The sequence below is a fragment of the Oncorhynchus kisutch genome, unplaced genomic scaffold (genome assembly GCF_002021735.2).
Source record: "Oncorhynchus kisutch isolate 150728-3 unplaced genomic scaffold, Okis_V2 Okis06b-Okis10b_hom, whole genome shotgun sequence".
Lineage (NCBI taxonomy): Eukaryota > Metazoa > Chordata > Actinopteri > Salmoniformes > Salmonidae > Oncorhynchus > Oncorhynchus kisutch.
This window is the reverse complement of record NW_022261983.1, coordinates 18,745,192-18,759,364: the sequence shown is the minus strand read 5'-3', so window position 1 is coordinate 18,759,364 and position 14,173 is coordinate 18,745,192. Positions and strand designations below refer to the sequence as shown.

At 48.5% G+C, this 14,173-nt stretch overlaps 1 long non-coding RNA gene across 1 annotated transcript in view; it reads right to left on the bottom strand.

Moving 5' to 3' along the window:
• LOC116359837 (uncharacterized) overlaps window positions 1-12,751 on the bottom strand; it is a 38,240-nt gene extending 25,489 nt beyond the window's left edge. Inside the window, exons 1-2 of the long non-coding RNA XR_004206786.1 lie at window positions 10,924-12,751; window positions 10,031-10,761 (exon numbers count right to left, since the gene is read on the bottom strand). This is a non-coding gene — a long non-coding RNA (uncharacterized LOC116359837). The remainder of the gene's footprint in view (window positions 1-10,030; window positions 10,762-10,923) is intronic.
• Between the last annotated feature and the right edge of the window lie 1,422 nt (window positions 12,752-14,173).

Genomic DNA, 14,173 nt, shown 5'->3' with positions numbered 1-14,173 from the left:
TAGTGTGCTACATTCTCTCTCCCTTTCTCTGCCTCTCTCTCTATCTCTACCACTCCGTCTCTCTCTCTCTTCCAATCCCTCTCTATGTTTTCTCTAGACCAGGCACTAATTCCCGGGACTCTAGATGTTCTGTTTACTCTAGACCAGGCCCTAATCCTCGGGACGTTCTGCTTACTCTAGACCAGGCCCTAATCCCCAGGACGTTCTGCTAACTCTAGACCAGGCCCTAATCCCCGGGACACTAGATGTTCTGCTTACTCTAGACCAGGCCCTAATCCCCAGGACATTCTGCTAACTCTAGACCAGGCCCTAATCCCCAGGACATTCTGCTAACTCTAGACCAGGCCCTAATCCCCGGGACGTTCTGTTTACTCTAGACCAGGCCCTAATCCCCGGGACGTTCTGTTTACTCTAGACCAGGCCCTAATCCCCTGGACTTTCTGTTTACTCTAAACAAGGCCCTAATCACCGGGATTCTAGATGTTCTCTATAATCTGGCCCTAATCCTCGGGATGTTCTGTTTACTCTAGACCAGCGCTCTAAGGCACTGCATCTCAGCGCTGGAGACGTCACTACAGACCCAGGTTCGATTCCAGGCTGTATCGCAGCACTCTAAGGCACTGCATCTCAGCGCTGGAGACGTCACTACAGACCCAGGTTCGATTCCAGGCTGTATCGCAGCGCTCTAAGGCACTGCATCTCAGCGCTGGAGACGTCACTACAGACCCAGGTTCGATTCCAGGCTGTATCGCAGCGCTCTAAGGCACTGCATCTCAGTGCTAGAGACGTCACTACAGACCCAGGTTCGATTCCAGGCTGTATCGCAGCGCTCTAAGGCACTGCATCTCAGTGCTGGAGACGTCACTACATGCAACTACATGCGACAAAACCCTCGCTCCCCTTTTACTGGACCCACAGAGTCGCTCAACACGGAAGAGGTCAGATGAAGCGGATGCTAAGCTACAGGACTGTTTTGCTATATCACAGACTGGATTCATTCATTCATCATTCTGTGATTCATCCAATGGCATTGAGGAGTACACCACATCAGTCACTGGCTTCATTAATAAGTGCATCGATGACGTCATCCCCACAGTGACCGTACGTACATACCTCAACCAGAAGCCATGGGTTACAGGCAACATCCGCACTGAGTTTAAGTGTAGATTTGCCGCTTTTTAAGGATGACACTAATCCGGGCGCTCATAAGAAATCCCGCTGCGACTTTCTCGACGAGCCATCAAACAGGCAAAGCGTCAAATACATCGATTCCAGCTCTGACGATATGGCAAAACTATCACAATTTAATAAAGGGAAACCCAGCCGCGAGATACCCACCAACATTTGACCTTTTTTTATTGACTGATGGAGTACTGTAGTACTACCCTTAAAAAAAAACAAAGAAGAAGAATCTATTTTTAGAACACAAGACCTGCACTGCAAAACTAATCTGTGCTTATCTATATACCAACAGTGTACAACAAGGCCTCATTTATCATAACCATTACAGATAACGAATCCTAATTGCTCAATTTCCCCATATAGATATATATATATATATATATATTCAGTCAATACATTTAAAAAAAAAAACAGGTGCCATTTTAAGATTAATTTATCGAAGCCGTAACTGGTGATATTATATCGTGGAACACGAACTTAAAAAACAAAACAAAAAGAAGCACTGATCTCAGCAGTGTGGCCCTTGTAGAAGTAGAAGCCTCGGGCTGTGCAATGGCAAAGCCTTGTTTTGTTCATTCAGCAGACGAGACACTCTTATTTCCCCCTAAGCCCCGTATCACAGTCAAGACACACCTAGTTTAAAGTGAAAAACACGATGTAATCTAACAGAATTAAATAGGACTGAATGAAGTATGAAGCGATGAGAATCTACACATCTGGAAAAGGTATTCTCGGAAGAAGAAGAAGAAGAAGAAGGAATCATTTGAAAACGAGGCGTTGGACTGTTCGAGTTGAAAAGTAAACATTTTCACTGGTTACAAAATGTTGAATATACAAACGTTCAAATGTTTTGTGTATTCTTCCTGTTCTTTAAATTACTGCCAGGGCATCTCTTTGATGAGTAGGACTTTATGATTCTGATGAACATACGCTCTTTGTCTTGATCAAACTAATGTTTTTTTGTTGCATATTTTCAGTGTGGAACCTGTCTATGTTTAAGGGTGTGGCAGGTATCCTAGTGGTTAGAGACAGGTAGCCTAGTGGTTAGAGACAGGTAGCCTAGTGGTTAGAGCAGGTAGCCTAGTGGTTAGAGGGGCAGCAGGTAGCCTAGTGGTTAGAGACAGGTAGCCTAGTGGTTAGAGGGGCAGCAGGTAGCCTAGTGGTTAGAGACAGGTAGCCTAGTGGTTAGAGGGGCAGCAGGTAGCCTAGTGGTTAGAGCAGGTAGCCTAGTGGTTAGAGGGGCGGCAGGTAGCCTAGTGGTTAGAGCAGGTAGCCTAGTGGTTAGAGGGGCGGCAGGTAGCCTAGTGGTTAGAGCAGGTAGCCTAGTGGTTAGAGGGGTGGCAGGTAGCCTAGTGGTTAGAGCAGGTAGCCTAGTGGTTAGAGCAGGTAGCCTAGTGGTTAGAGGGGCAGCAGTTGCCTAGTGGTTAGAGAAGGTAGCCTAGTGGTTAGAGGGGCAGCAGGTAGCCTAGTGGTTAGAGACAGGTAGCCTAGTGGTTAGAGCAGGTAGCCTAGTGGTTAGAGGGGCAGCAGGTAGCCTAGTGGTTAGAGCAGGTAGCCTAGTGGTTAGAGGGGCAGCAGGTAGCCTAGTGGTTAGAGCAGGTAGCCTAGTGGTCAGAGGGGCGGCAGGTAGCCTAGTGGTCAGAGGGGCGGCAGGTAGCCTAGTGGTTAGAGCAGGTAGCCTAGTGGTCAGAGGGGCAGCAGGTAGCCTAGTGGTCAGAGGGGCGGCAGGTAGCCTAGTGGTTAGAGCAGGTAGCCTAGTGGTTAGAGGTGCGGCAGGTAGCCTAGTGGTCAGAGGGGCGGCAGGTAGCCTAGTGGTCAGAGGGGCGGCAGGTAGCCTAGTGGTTAACGCGTTGGACTAGTACCCCGAAAGGTTGCTGGATCGAATCCCCGAGCTGACAAGGTAAAAATCTGTCGTTCTGCCCCTGAACAAGGCAGTTAACCCACTGTTCCTAGGCCTTCATTGTAAAAAAAATATTTGTTCCTAACTGACTTGCCTAGTTAAATAAAGGTTAAATAAATAAATGAAAAATATATAACCAATTCTAACTGGCACCAGCAGTTTGCAAAGTAGGGCCGTCAATAGTTACCGCAGCCACAAATTCGTGAACCTCCCACCTATTTCTACAATTTCTCTCCTTAAAAACGGATTTTAAACCCTAACTCTAACCACACTATTAACCTTATGCCTAACCTTAAATTAAGTAAATTTTTGTTTACATAAAAAAATGTTTTACGATATAGCCAATTTTGACTTTGTGGCTGTGGTAACTAGTGACAACCGCAAATGAACCTATATCGGAAATCAAACGGGACTCAATTATTCAACAACAAACAGCTGTCGGAAAACATATTTCCCCAGTCCACTCAACTGGTCCCAAATCTACAGCTGTCGGAACACATATTTCCCCAGTCCACTCAACTCGTCCCATTTTGAATTTGTGATAAAACTGTCGCCATTTGACAAGGAAAGTAGCTTGTGTACCCCATCAGATAGGTTTAATTGTAGCCTGTGTATCTCATCAGATTGGTTTTAATAGGTATTTATTTATGTAGGTCTAATTGTAGCCTGTGTACCACATCAGATAGGTTTAATTGTAGCTTGTGTACCCCATCAGATAGGTTTAATTGTAGCTTGTGTACCCCATCAGATAGGTTTAATTGTAGCCTGTGTACCCCATCAGATTGGTTTTAATGGGTATTTATTTATGTAGGTCTAATTGTAGCCTGTGTATCTCATCAGATTGGTTTTAATAGGTATTTATTTATGTAGGTCTAATTGTAGCCTGTGTACCACATCAGATTGGTTTTAATAGGTATTTATTTATGTAGGTCTAATTGTAGGTTGAGTGCAGACTCAGCACCAGTGTGTAGAAGGAAGCTGTCAGAACGCCATGGAGTGAGTGAGACAAGGAGAGGAAAAGGGAATTTATAGGGAGGGAGAAGGACTGTTTGATGCTTGTCTTCGTTCCACATGTACAAACGGAACAGCTAGAGTCCAAGGAACGTCGACTTCAGTATAAAACTGGTTAACCTCTTGATCCTATGGCTGAATACTGCCCCCCTTGGAGGAAGTGCGTGCCCATAGTAAACGGAAAATATTTGGTGGTCTAATATAAATGTGTGGTGTGTTTTCGCCGTAAAACATTTTAGAAATCTGACTTGCTGGGTAGATGAACAAGGTGTTTATCTTTCATTTGAGCTATTGGACTTGTATAGGTGTGGAGGTTAAATATTTTTAAGAATATTTTTTCACATTTTGCGTTATGGTAATGAGCTGAGCCTGTAGTCACGCTCCCGGATCCGGTATTGGTAGGATCAAGAGGTTAACAACATTTAAAAAAAATTATCTTTAGCTAAGAATTGTTTTGTGAAAACTTCCTGACATGCAAGTTTGAAAGGAATGATCCAACTTCCTGTTTGGTGTTCCTCAAGGTTCCGTTTTAGGACCACTATTGTTTCCACTATATATTTGTACCTCTTAATGATGTCATTTGGAAACACTCACTGCTATGCGGACGACAAACAGCTGTACGTTTCGATAAAACGGCTCACGGTTCTGCGTGTTCTCTAGTTCCATGGTTCTGCGTGTTCTCTAGTTCCATGGTTCTGCGTGTTCTCTAGTTATGGCCCTCGCCGGAATCAAAGTGTTTTCAGACATAAGGAAGTGTCAGGATGGCAGCAAATGTTTTCCTTTTAAACTCGGAGAAAACAGAGATGCTAGTTCTAGGTCCCAAGAAACTGTAACGCTCGTCTGAAGAAGAGGGAGTGGGCCAAAGTGCAGCACGGTACGTGTTCATGATGTTTATTCAAATCTGAACACTAGAACAAAAAATAACAAATAGCAAAAACGACAACGAACAGTTCTGTCAGGTGTAGAAACACAAAACAGAAAACAACTACCCACAAAACACAGCTGGGAAAAAAGCTGCCTAAGTATGATTCCCAATCAGAGACAATGATAGACAGCTGTCCCTGAACCATACCCAGCCAAAACATAGAATGCCCATCACACCCTGACCTAACCAATCAGAGACAACGATAGACAGCTGTCCCTGAATCATACCCAGCCAAAACATAGAAATAGAAAACATAGAAATAAAGAAACTAGAATGCACACCCTAGTCCCACCCTAGTCACACCCTGGCCACACCCTGGCCACACCCTGGTCACACCCTGGCCACACCCTGGTCACACCCTGGCCACACCCTGGCCACACCCTGGCCACACCCTGGCCACACCCTAGTCACACCCTGGCCACACCCTGACCACACCCTGGCCACACCCTGGTCACACCCTGGCCACACCCTGGCCACACCCTGGCCACACCCTGGCCACACCCTAGTCACACCCTGGTCTAACCAAAATAGAGAATAAAAAACCTCTCTATGGCCAGGGCGTGACAGAAACAAAGATATCTGCTGTTGGATCTGACGATTCATCTCGATGGTTTGTACAGTCGTCTCTAAAATGAAACTGAGAAGGATCTCGGCGTTACTCTGGACCCTGATCTCTCTTTTGATGAACATATCAAGACTGTTTCAAGGACAGCTTTTAAAAAAAAAATCTTCCTAACATTGTAAAACCACAATGCAGAAAAACTAATCCATACTTTTGTTACTTCTACATTAGACTACTGCAATGCTATACTCTCCGGCTAACTAAATAAACTTCAGCTAGTGCTGAACACGGCTGCTAGAATCATGATGCTGCCGTACATACCTACAGGTACGCTACGGTCACAAGACACAGGCCTCCTTACTGCCCCTAGACAGCTGGAGGCAGGGCTTTCTCCTATAGAGCTCCGTTTTTATGGGACGGTCAGCCTACACATGTGAGAGACGCAGACTTGGTCTCAACCTTTAAGTCTTTACTGAAGACTCATCTCTTCAGTGGGTCATATGATTGAGTGTAGTCTGAGCCCAGGAGTGGGAAGGTGAACGGAAAGGCTCTGGAGCAACGAACCGCCCTTGCTGTCTCTGCCTGGCCGGTTCCCCTCTCTCCCCTGGGATTCTCTCCCTCCGACCCTATTACGGGGGGCTGAGTCACTGGCACTACTGGTGCTCTTCCACGCCGTCCCTAGGAGGGGTGCGTCACGTCGTGCCAGGCTGTTTTCACTATACTCAACTTGAGTGGGTTGAGTCACTGACGTGATCTTTCTGTCCGGTTCGGCGCCCCCTCGAGCTCGTGCCGTAGGAGGAGATCTTTGTGGGCTGTACTCAGCCTTGTCTCAGGGTAGTAAATTGGTGGTCTGTTGATATCCCTCTAGTGGTATTGGGCCTGTGCTCCGGGGGTATCGTCAGACAGGGTCACGGTATCCCCCAACCCCCCAAACTGTCTCAGCTTCCAGTATCTTTGCTGCAATAGTCTATGTGCCGGGGGGCTACGGTCAGTCTGTCCAATCTGGTGCAATTCTCCTGTCTTATCTGATGTCCTGTGTGAACTTAAGTATGGTACCTCTAATTCTCCCATCTCTCTCTCTCTCTCTCTCTCTCTCTCTCTTCTGTCCCTCTCTCTCCTGTCCCTCTCTCTCTCCTGTCCCTCTCTCTCTCTCTCTCTCTCTCTCTCTCTCTCTCTCTCTCTCTCTCTCTCTCTCTCCTGTCTCTCTCCTGTCTCTCTCTCTCCTCTCTCTCTCTCTCTCTCTCTCTCTCTCATCTCTCTCTCTCTCGCTCTCTCTCTCTCCTGTCCCTCTCTCTCCTGTCTCATCACTCTCTCTCTCTGTCCTCTCTCTCTTTCTCCTGTCTCAGCACTACCTGACCTGATGACTCCTGGCTGTCCACCTGGTTGTGTTGCTACTCCAGTTTCTGCTATTTTGCCTGTGGCTGTGGATCCCTGAACCTGTTCACCAGACGTGCAAGAGAGAGAGGGAGGCAGAGCGAGAGAGAGGGAGAGAACCATGGAACTCGAGAACAGCAGAACCGTGGAACTAGATAACAGCAGAACCGTGGAACTCTAGAACAGCAGAACCGTGGAACTAGAGAACAGCAGAACTGTGGAACTAAAGAACAGCAGAACCATGGAACTAGAGAACAGCAGAACCGTGGAACTAGAGAACAGGAGAGCTGTGGAACTAGAGAACAGCAGAACCATGGAACTAGAGAACAGCAGAACTGTGGAACTAGAGAACAGCAGAACCGTGGAATTAGAGAACAGCAGAACCGTGGAATTAGAGAACAGCAGAACCGTGGAACTAGAGAATAGCAGAACCGTGGAACTAGAGAACACGCAAAACCGTGAAACTAGAGAACAGCAGAACCATGGAACAGCAGAACCATGGAACTAGAGAACAGCAGAACTATGGAACTAGAGAACAGCAGAACCATGGAACTAGAGAACAGCATAACCATGGTATTAGAGAACACGCAGAACCGTGGAACTAGAGAACAGCAGAACCATGGAACTAGAGAACAGCAGAACCATGGAACTAGAGAACACGCAGAACCATGGAACTAGAGAACAGCAGAACCATGGAACTAGAGAACAGCAGAACCATGGAACTAGAGAACACGCAGAACCATGGAACTAGAGAACAGTAGAACCATTAAACTAGAGAACAGCAGAACCGTGGAACTAGAGAACAGCAGAACCATGGAACTAGAGAACACGCAGAACCATGGAACTAGAGAACAGCAGAACCATGGAACTAGAGAACACGCAGAACCATGAAACTAGAGAACAGCAGAACCGTGGAACTAGAGAACAGCAGAACCATGGTACTAGATTATAGCAGAACCGTGGAACTAGAGAACAGCAGAACCATGGTACTAGAGAACAGCAGAACTGCGGAACTAGAGAACCTCAGAACCGCGGAACTAGAGAACATATATCTAATAGACAGAGAGCCACACTGTCTCACCCATACAGTGTCCTGTCCTGCTAGTCTAGATCTATATCTAATAGACAGAGAGACACACGCTCTCACCCATACAGGGTCCTGTCCTGCTAGTCTCGATCTATATCTAATAGACAGAGAGACACACTGTCTCACCCATACAGGGTCCTGTCCTGCTAGTCTAGATCTATATCTAATAGACAGAGAGACACACTGTCTCACCCATACAGGGTCCTGTCCTGCTAGTCTAGATCTATATCTAATAGACAGAGACACACTGTCTCACCCATACAGGGTCCTGTCCTGCTAGTCTAGAGCTATATCTAATAGACAGAGAGACACACTGTCTCACCCATACACGGTCCTGTCCTGCTAGTCTAGATCTATATCTAATAGACAGAGAGACACACTGTCTCGCCCATACAGGGTCCTGTCCTGCTAGTCTAGATCTATATCTAATAGACAGAGAGACACACTGTCTCACCCATACAGGGTCCTGTCCTGCTAGTCTAGATCTATATCTACTAGACAGAGAGACACACTGTCTCACCCATACAGGGTCCTGTCCTGCTAGTCTAGATCTATATCTAATAGACAGAGAGACAGAATTGAATAGTAGAACACACCAGGCCCTAACCTCCAAAGGGCCCTAACCTCCATGGGCCTGACCTCTAGGGGCCCTAACCTCCATGGACCTGACTTCCAGGGGGCCTGACCTCCAGGGGCCCCGACCTCCATGGGCCCTGACCTCCAGGAGGGTCTGACCTCCAGGGGCCCTGACCTCCAGTGTCCCTGACCTCCAGTGTCCCTGACCTCCAGGGGCCTGACCTCCAGGAGGGTCTGACCTCCAGGGGCCTGACCTCCAGGAGGGTCTGACCTCCAGGGTCTGACCTCCAGGGGCCTGACCTCCAGGAGCCCTGACCTCCAGGGGCCCTGACCTCCAGGGGCCGTGACTTCCAGGGGGCCCCCATTGATTTTGTAACACTCTCACTCAGATATCATTAACATGGCATAAGACATTGCAAAATGTGTAGAATTGCAGGTAATTAGCTTTAAAACTGCCAAAAATGACTCTCCACCCCATGGCAAAATGTGTAGAATTGCAGGTAATTAGCTTTAAAACTGCCAAAAATGACTCTCCACCCCATGGCAAAATGTGTAGAATTGCAGGTAATTAGCTTTAAAACTGCCAAAAATGACTCTCCACCCCATGGCAAAATGTGTAGAATTGAAGAATAAAAAAAACACGATTTAAAACTGAAACATATTCTATATGCCCCATGGCAAAAGGCTAGGGCCGGCCCTGAGTCAGTTACCCAAACAAGGCAGGGCCCCCCCAGTTACCCACATGGGCCCCCTTACCTCCTCTCCCCACCCATCTGATGATTAGCAGAGTGGTAACAGGCCATCTACACTCATTGAGAGCAGCTCATTTGGTTGGAGAGTGCAGTCAAAAATATATTGATTTCAATTGTATAGATTTAATATCTTCTCTTCATCAAGATCACCCTGGGGGCTTGGGCCCCGGTAAGCCCCTGCATTAATCAGGCCCTGCCCCTCCTCTCTCTCTCTTACCTTCCAGAAAGCAGGTTGACCACAGACCACCCTCCCTCCCCTCTCTCTCTCTCTTACCCACCAGAGAGCAGGTTGACCACAGACCACCCTCCCTCCCCTCTCTCTCTCTTACCTACCAGAGAGCAGGTTGGCCACAGACCACCCTCCCTCCCCTCTCTCTCTCTCTTACCTACCAGAGAGCAGGTTGACCACAGACCACCCTCCCTCCCCTCTCTCTCTCTTACCTACCAGAGAGCAGGTTGACCACAGACCACCCTCCCTCCCCTCTCTCTCTCTTACCTACCAGAGAGCAGGTTAGCCACAGACCACCCTCCCTCCCCTCTCTCTCTCTTACCTACCAGAGAGCAGGTTAGCCACAGACCACCCTCCCTCCCCTCTCTCTCTCTTACCTACCAGAGAGCAGGTTAGCCACAGACCACCCTCCCTCCCCTCTCTCTCTCTTACCTTCCAGACAGCAGGTTCGCCACAGACCAGAGTGAGTCATCACCTCTTCGTTCTTCCGGCTTGTGTCGTTGTCATTGGTGCTTTTGCTTTTGCACGTCCCTCGTGAGTACAGCCAGTAATCGGTCCCGACCGCTATCGTCATGAGGCTGAAGGCGGCGAAAGCCCCCACGGTGGTCACCAGCATCTGGACGCCCCGGTCACACATCAACATCTTCATTGACGGTTTTGAGTATCTCACGTCACGAGACAGCTTACTTACTGAGAAAAAACCGATGTCATTTACATTTAAAGAGAAGGGAAAGGAAGAGCGAGGTAGAGAGCAGAGAGAGAGAGAGCGAGAGAGAGAAGGCTAGGGGCTTCACTGATCAAGCCGGGTCGTTTTAACGACCACTGGCTCAAGACTCCACCACAGACTAGACTGGCGGCAGCGGTGACGCCACATATTTATCTTCTTCTTCTTGGAATCTCCTGTTGAAATCCAGGGCTGGGCTGGTCTGTGTCCCTGTCAGCTACCCGATCCGCCTCTCCCTCTTTCCCCCGTTCAGTCTCCTTTCAGCTACCCGATCCGCCTCTCCCTCTTTCCCCCGTTCAGTCTCCTTTCAGCTACCCGATCCCGCCTCTCCCTCTTTCCCCCGTTCAGTCTCCTTTCAGCTCAACTTCTCCAACCAGCCTCTCCAGACCTAACGTCCGTTTAACGTCCACAGCGGCGGAATGACTCCATCTTCATCCGTCTAATAACACAACAACAACAACACCATTGAGATGTATTTTTTAATTTGTTTTATTTTAGAGAGCGCATTATAATATTTTAATTTGTATTTTTTTTTATTTACACTATCAATAATCTATCTGTCACATACATACACGCGTAATGTATAGACTAAACAACTCACCGATTGAATCCTTGACGGCTGTGGATTGAAACGCTCTCCTCCTCCTCTAAAGATTTCATTCACGTTAGTCAGGCAGACAGACAGTCAGTCAGTCAGACAGGCGGGAAGACGGTTCAGTTCCACTCGTCTCTTAGGTATTCCGGTAACGTCCTCCTCCTTCCTGAATGAACGAGCGCCTTTTCTATCTCCCGGTATGAGAGAAAAGGCAAGTACACATCCGACCGTTAGCCTGCCTCTGTTGTTGTTGTTGTTGACACGCTGACATTTTTCTTGGATATCTCCTCCAGTCCAGAGCGAACACACTCCACACACACACACACTCACACACACTCATACAGACCCATAGCAAGCTACACACAAACACATAAAGCGGTTTAGCCGAAACACCGACACAAACAACACGGCACTTACACGCTCTCTCTCTCCTCTCTCTTTTGTGCCCTCACTCACACACCTGCACCAAATATATATATCCCGTTTTTCAAACCCGGTTTGTTTTCTGAAATCTCAATGTTTTAGTCCTGTCCAGTCTAGTGGGCTGTGACCCTAACAGCGGTGAAAGCGTAAACGGATGTCAATCTGGAGGTTTAAAAAAAACAAAACAACGGTAGGTGGACGCCTGGCTGCTCCTCTCGGTGAAACGTGCCGGTGAAACAGATGACAGCCAGCCAGCCCCCACGCTCCCCAGCCGCTACCGGGTGTCAAACACCGCCCACGGATCGCTTTGTGGGGAGACTGTGATGCGGTGCTGTGTTGTTGCCACGTAGTTGTCGCGTTCCGAACAGCTGCTGTCCATGGTGCTGAACGGAGTGGATTCTGTTTGGCACACCTGACTGTTTCTCCCTGACTGCCTGCTCCTAACCTGACTGTTTCTCCCTGACTGCCTGCTCCTAACCTGACTGTTTCTCACTGACTGCCTGCTCCTAACGTGACTGTTTCTTCCTGACTGCCTGCTCCTAACCTGACTGTTTCTCACTGACTGCCTGCTCCTAACCTGACTGTTTCTCCCTGACTGCCTGCTCCTAACCTGACTGTTTCTCCCTGACTGCCTGCTCCTAACCTGACTGTTTCTCACTGACTGCCTGCTCCTAACGTGACTGTTTCCCCCCTGACTGCCTGCTCCTAACCTGACTGTTTTCCCTGACTGCCTGCTCCTAACCAGACTGTTTCTCACTGACTGCCTGCTCCTAACCTGACTGTTTCTCACTGACTGCCTGCTCCTAACCTGACTGTTTCACCCTGACTGCCTGCTCCTAACCTGACTGTTTCTCCCTGACTGCCTGCTCCTAATCTGACTGTTTCTCCCTGACTGCCTGCTCCTAACCTGACTGTTTCTCACTGACTGCCTGCTCCTAACGTGACTGTTTCCCCCCTGACTGCCTGCTCCTAACCTGACTGTTTTCCCTGACTGCCTGCTCCTAACCAGACTGTTTCTCACTGACTGCCTGCTCCTAACCTGACTGTTTCTCACTGACTGCCTGCTCCTAACCTGACTGTTTCACCCTGACTGCCTGCTCCTAACCTGACTGTTTCTCCCTGACTGCCTGCTCCTAATCTGACTGTTTCTCCCTGACTGCCTGCTCCTAACCTGACTGTTTCTCCCTGACTGCCTGCTCCTAACCTGACCGTTTCACCCTGACTGCCTGCTCCTAACCTGACTGTTTCTCACTGACTGCCTGCTCCTAACCTGACTGTTTCTTCCTGACTCCCTGCTCCTAACCTGACTGTTTCTCACTGACTGCCTGCTCCTAACCTGACTGTTTCTCCCTGACTGCCTGCCCATAACCAGACTGTTTCTCCATGACTGCCTGCTCCTAACCTGACTGTTTCTCCCTGACTGCCTGCTCCTAACCAGACTGTTGTATGTGTGTGTGTGTGTGTGTGTGAGACACATTGTGTGTGTGTGTGTGTGTGTGTGTGTGTGTGTGCGTGTGTGTGTGTGTGTGTGTGTGTGTGAGAGACAGTGTGTCTGTGTGTGAGAGACACTGTGTGTGTGTCTCCACTGCGCTGTTTAGGCGAAAGGGAGAGAGAGAGAGAGGGGGGGGAGAAAGGGAGAGAGAGACAGAGGGGGAGAGAGAAAAGGAGACACAGAGAGAGAGAGAGATGAGAGAGAGACAGAGAGAGAGAGAAAGGGAGGGAGAGAGAGAGAGAGAGAGAGAGAGAGAATGGGAAGGGAAGGAGAGAGAGAGAGAGAAAAGGAGAAACAGAGAGAAAGGGAGAGAGAGACAGAGAGAGAGAGAAGAGAGAGGGAGGGAGAGAGAGTGAAAGGGGGAGAGAGAGCGAGAGAGAGAGATGAGAGAGGGGGGAGAGAGAGAGAGAGAAAGATGAGAGAGGGGAGAGAGAGAGAGAGAGAGAGTGAAAGGGAGAGAGAGACAGAAAGGGAGAGAGAGACAGAGAGAGAGAGATGAGAGATGGAGGGAGAGAGATAGAGAGAAAGGGAGGGAGAGAGAGAGAGAGAGAGAGAGAAGGAGAAACAGAGAGAGAGAGTGTGAAAGGGAGAGAGAGAGAGAGAGAGAGAGAGAGAGAGAGAGAGAGAGAGGAGAGAGAGAGAGATGGGCACCAAGCGAGGCGTGAAGAATCAGCGCCCAGAGAGTAGAACCTTACTTAAAGAGGCAGAGGCCCATTTTAATGATACCTCTTCAGTCCTGCTACATACTGCCTTACAGACTGCTAACCACGCTGCCAGAGGGTTTTATACTGCCTTACAGACTGCTAACCACGCTGCTACCAGAGGGTTTTATACTGCCATTGAACAGAAAACATGTCAGGAATAGATTATAAACATGACTGTGTTAATCTGTCTCTGGGGCTGGGTTCAATACCTCTATCTGGAGGCTGGTCATCTGTCTCTGGGTTCAATACCTCTATCTGGAGGCTGGTCACCAGTCTCTGGGTTTAATACCTCTATCTGGAGGCTGGTCATCTGTCTCTGGGTTCAATACCTCTATCTGGAGGCTGGTCATCTGTCTCTGGGTTAAATACCTCTATCTGGAGGCTGGTCATCTGTCTCTGGGGCTGGGTTCAATACCTCTATCTGGAGGCTGGTCACCTGTCTCTGGGGCTGGGTTCAATATCTCTATCTGGAGGCTGGTCATCTGTCTCTGGGGCTGAGTTCAATATCTCTATCTGGAGGCTGGTCATCTGTCTCTGGGGCTGGGTTCAATATCTCTATCTGGAGGCTGGTTATCTGTCTCTGGGTTCAATACCTCTATCTGGAGGCTGGTCATCTGTCTCTGGGTTCAATATCTCT